Source organism: Procambarus clarkii, chromosome 34 (genome assembly GCF_040958095.1).
Source record: "Procambarus clarkii isolate CNS0578487 chromosome 34, FALCON_Pclarkii_2.0, whole genome shotgun sequence".
Taxonomy (NCBI): domain Eukaryota; kingdom Metazoa; phylum Arthropoda; class Malacostraca; order Decapoda; family Cambaridae; genus Procambarus; species Procambarus clarkii.
The window spans coordinates 16078862-16084861 of record NC_091183.1 but is presented as its reverse complement, the minus strand read 5'-3'; positions in this window follow the sequence as shown (position 1 = coordinate 16084861).

Here is a 6000-nt window from a genome sequence, read left to right as displayed (position 1 = left end):
TAGATCAATACAATTAAATTTACAATTTAAATAGAATAGGATAAGATTAGATTTAAGAGTAAAATTTTACAATGGAACTGAGGTAGATGCTTGCATAAGTGCATGGAGACTTGATGGATTATTTATAAAATTATATGAATGAGAGAAAATTAGGTAAATGGTAATGGAGAGACAGCACCTTAGACAAAGTTAGATTAAGTTAGGTTAGGCTCAGGCACTGAACGAGTTATTTTAAGTACTGGCATTGGTCGGGTTCAGGTTTTCAGATATTCCACAATCACTAAAGAAAGCCAGTAGTTGTTGGTCACATTTTATTTCATATCTTTTTCCTGTACTTTCCTTCGCAAAAATCGTTCCATTCCTAGTGTAACATTGCTTGATAACACCAGGGTTTTGTTTGCGAATTTGACGCAGCCTGTAGAGGAGGGATCCACGCTGCTTTGTAAGACGCTTATTTATATAGAGGTTGGTTTTATACTTAGCAGCTGATTGTATGAGGTCAAACTTCGCAGAGGGATTTGCAAGTTTGATGGACATTCTCCTGCTGCGACGGGGACTGTTTTTATCAATCCTGATAGCTGATTTGATTTCAACATTGACACTGATCTTTGAATTAATTAGGGAGTGGGCTATGACTGATGTACACATGACTGATGTACACACACGAGTAAGAGGCAACATCTGTACACATGACTGATGTACACACACGAGAGAGAGGCCGCATCTGTACACATGAATGATGTGTACGCACGGGGGAGGCAGCATCTGTACACATTACTGATGTACACACACGAGGGAGAGCAGCATCTGTACACATGACTGATGTACACGCACGAAGGAGAGGCCGCATCTGTACACATGACTGATGTACACTCAGGGAAGAGGCAGCATCTGTACAAATGACTGATGTACACATACGAGAGAGAGGCCGCATCTGTACACATGACTGATGTACACTCAGGGAAGAGGCAGCATCTGTACACATGACTGATGTACACACGGGGGAGAGGCAACATGTGTGCAAATGACTGATGTACACACAGGGGAGAAGCAGCATCTGTACACATGACTGATGTACACACACGAGGGAGAGGCAACACTTGTACACATGACTGATGTACACACACGGGAGAAGCAACATCTGTACACCTGACTGATGTACACACACGAGGGAGAGGCAGCACTTGTACACATGACTGATGTACACACACGGAGGAGAGGCAGCATCTGTACACATGACTCATGTACACACACGAGGGAGAGGCAACATCTGTACACATCAATGATGTACACACAGGGGAGAGGCAGAATCTGTACACATGACTGATGTACAAACACGAGGGAGAGGCAGCACTTGTACACATGACTGATGTTCACACAAGGGAGAGGCAGCATCTGTACACATGACTGATGTACACGAGGGAAAGGCAGCATCTGTACACATGACTGATGTACATACACGAGGGAGAGGCAGCATCTGTACACATGGCTGCTGTACATACGGGGGAGAGGCAGCATCTGTACACATGACTGATGTACGCACGGGGGAGAGGCAGCATCTGTACACGTGACTGATGTACACACACGAGGGAGAGGCAGCTTCTGTACACAAGACTGATGTACACACACGAGGGAGAGGCAATATCTGTACACACATTACTGATGTACACACACGAGGGTGAGGCAACATCTGTACACATGACTGATGTACACACACGAGGGAGAGGAAGCATTTGTACACATGACTGATGTACACACACAGGGGGAGAGGCAGCATCTGTACACATGACTGATGTACACACAGGGGAGAGGCAGCATCTGTACACATGACTGATGTACACACACAGGGGAGAGGAACCATCTGTACACATGACTGATGTACACACACGAGGGAGAGGCAGCATCTGTACACATGACTGATGTACACACACAAGGGAGAGGCAGCATCTGTACACATGACTGATGTACACACACGAGGGAGAGGCAGCTTCTGTACACATGACTGATGTACACACACGAGGGAGAGGCAACATCTGTACACACATTACTGATGTACATACACGAGGGAGAGGCAGCATCTGTACACATGGCTGCTGTACACACGGGGGAGAGGCAGCATCTGTACACATGACTGATGAACGCACGGGGGAGAGGCAGCATCTGTACACATGACTGATTTACACACGGGGGTGAGGCAGCATCTGTACACATGGCTCATGTTCGCACTGGGGAGTCAGCATCTGTACACATGACTGATGTACACACGGGGGAGAGGCAGCATCTGTACATATGGCTGATGTACGCACGGGGGAGAGGAAGGATCTGTACACATGACTGATGTACACAGGGGGAAGAGGCAGCATCTGTACACATGACTGATGTATGCATGGAGGAGAGTCAGCATCTGTACACATGACTGATGTACACACACGAGGAAGAGGCAGCATCTGTACACATGACTGATGTACACACACGAGGGAGAGGCAAAATCTGTACACATGACTGATGTACACACACGAGGAAGAGGCAACATCTGTACACATGACTGATGTACACACACGAGGGAGAGGCAAAATCTGTGCACATGACTGATGTGTACACACGGGGGAGACAGCATCTGTACATATGACTGATGTACACACTCGAGGGAGAGGCAGCATCTGTACACATGACTGATGTACACTCAGGGGAGAGGCAGCATCTGTACACATGCCTGATATACACACAAGAGGGAGAGGCAGCACCTGTACACACTACTGATGTACACAAGGGGGAGAGGCAACATTTGTACACATGACTAATGTGTACACACGGGGGAAAGGCAACATCTGTGAACATGACTGATGTACACACAGGGGAGAGGCAGCATATGTACACATGACTGATGTACACACACGAGGGAGAGGCAGCACCTGTACACATGACTGATGTACACACAGGGGAGAAGTAACATCTGTACACATGACTGATGTACACACAAGAGGGAGAGGCCGCACCTGTACACATGACTGATGTACACACACGGAGGAGAGGCAGCACCTGTACACATGACTGATGTACACACACGAGGGAAAGGCAACATCTGTACACATGACTGATGTACACACACAGGGGAGAGGCAGCATCTGTACACATGACTGATGTACACACACGAGGGAGAGGCAGCATCTGTACACATGACCGATGTACACACGCGAGGGAGAGGCAGCATCTGTACACATGACTGATGTACACACACGAGGGAGAGGCAGCATCTGTACACATGACTGATGTACACTGTTACGGCCCTCTCGGGACGCAACGGGGTCCTTACTCTGATGTTGTTAGAGGAAGATATATGTATCCGTTCCCAAGCCAGTAGTGGCTATCAAGGGATGAGATCCGTGACGCAAGTAACTTAAAGGGAGTAGGGAAAGAAAGTTAAGAACTTAATATTATAATTAACACCATCACCGATTAAATATATAAAATAAAAGAGTGCACAAGGGGGAGGGGTATTAACACTTTACAAGGGGATTAATCCACAATCGATGTCTTCTGCTGAAGACGCTGGTGCCATAACTCTCGGTGCCGAATCCTTGGTGCTTTCTTCGTGGCCTCACAATGAATTCTCCAAAGAAGTTGTGGCTGGTACACCTTGTCCTCACCAGGTGTCGTCGTCCGTTTGGCGGGGATTTCGGGAGCTGGCCAACAGATGGCGTGGTCGTTACTGCTCCGTGCTCGGACGCTGGATCCGGGTTCGTAACACCTCCCCACCAAAAAGAATTTGGTTTGGGGTTCTATAAAAAGAAACACAAACCAAATTAGTACGGCGACACAACTCCAAATGGACTCACATGCATTATAATCTGGAATGGCGAGGCTGTCTCGTCCACAGAACTGTCCTTCTGGGCAATTCCGGCACAACGGGAACTTGAAGATTGAAGGCGATGTCCTGCCTGGCGTAACCTTCCTCGTCTCCACTGCGATGTCAAGCAGGGGCGTCATCTCACATGTCTCAAGGAAGGATCTGTGTAGACACGATCTGGGGCGTCTCGACACTTCCCTGCGTCGTGGCACCGACGATGGCTGATCCCAGACGGTATTTCTAGTACCGGTCCGGTGGTCCTTCAGGGAGTCGGGCACCTGGAATACAGGGGTCTGATAATTCAGAGTGACAGCGACAGCGGGTAAAACAATACTTACAGCATACTCTACTAGGTCCACACCTAGTTTCAACGGGGCTGTTCGTACGTCGCAGATAGCATTCGCTCTGCCACCGTCAGGTCGACCAACGTTCCGCATAACGCTGTGTTGAGGCTCAGCAGTCACGCGGGGGGTGTCAACCTGTCGGAAACAGTCACTCATATTATCACATGTCGTACCTCCTGTATCAACCATCACCTTCCAGGTCCCTTCTTCAACTGCAACACTTGCAGTACAAATCTCCAATCCCTGGGACCTTTTCACGATGTTCATGGGAGCCATCATTCTTCGGGTCGTCCACTGATCCTCACTGAGAACACAAACGAGAATAACACAAAATACTGCTAGGAAACATTTGGTCATCTGAGGGATAAGCTTCCTGAACTTGTCATGTCCATAGCCGGCAACATCCACAAGCCTGGCTTGGACCGAAGAGGGCACTCGACCTTTTGAACACACCTCACATACCTCTGACGTCTGGGGAATCTCTGGCTGGTTCACTACATGCTGTAACTTGCCATACCGCAAGCACACATCCGCCTTCGCTCCAGACTCGTTGGTATCCGTGGGTGCCTGCACACGAGGCCTCTCTTCTAGCTCAGGTACCTCTGCCTTCTTAACCTCATGTTCCTTGTCGAGAGAAGAATTAGAAGTCTCTGCTAGAATATCGTCGATCTGTGGGTGAGAGGACAAATTAAATATGTTTAAATCCGGGTCTGTCTTTACCTGGACATTACCATTGCCTGTAGTTACCTCAGACTTTGCTGTTCTGGTAGACTCGTCCGCTATCTTGGGATGATTGGTGCTCCAATCGGTCACCAAGTCGTTGGCTAGTACCACGTCAATCCCAGCCACAGGGAGGGTATCGACTACTGCTAACTCACATGTGCCGCTGAGGTAAGGCGAGTCGAGATGCACCGGCACTAAGGGGGCGATATACTGTGTTCTCGGAAACCCAACCAGGATAACCTCTGGTCTCCCATCCACACTTACTCCCTCGGGTAACGAGCTCTTCACGATCAGGGACTGGGCTGCTCCACTATCTCTGAGCACTACAACTGATCTACCAGTATGATCACTCGTTACATACCCGGTTGAAGTGTGAGGGGCCAACAAACTTGGTCCTTCCTGCGTCGTCGTAGACTGGTTTCCTGCTGGTGGTGTAACACAGCTCATCATCATCACCTCCCTACGTGCGTTGCCACCTCTTCTGCCTCGGCACCTAGCAGCTACATGCCCTTTCTGCCCACAAGTCCAGCACACCATATTCCTCCTCGGGCTCCGGTGTTTCGGACTGCAAGGACTTGTTCTTCGGGGGCTACTTGGGGGCGTCTTCTTAGCACTTTGTGGGACGGGTCTTTCCTCTTCATCATGAGGTCTGTCGAACCGGCGCTGGTAATTCCTTGGGACGTACTTAGCAGACGGCCTATGAGTCAGGATGTACTCTTCAACCATGGTGGCTGCTGCACTCAAGGTCTCTACCTGCTGTTCCTCTAAGTACGTCTTCAGGTCTACAGACAAACAATCCTTGAAGTCCTCGAGCAGAATCAGCTGCTCGAGGTCTTCCTTGGTCTCCACCTTCCGAGAGGCACACCATTCTTGAAAAAGTCGCTCCTTGATGGTGGCGAATTCGGTGAAAGTGTGCTCTGAGGTCTTCTTCAGGTTTCTGAACTTTTGCCTATATGCCTCAGCTAGGTACCAATTGGTACGCCATGAGCACCACTTTCTTCACCATATCGTAATCGCCGGAGTCGTCAAGGGATAACGTAGAGTAGGCGATTTGGGCCTTCCCAGTCAAGACTGACTGTATCATGA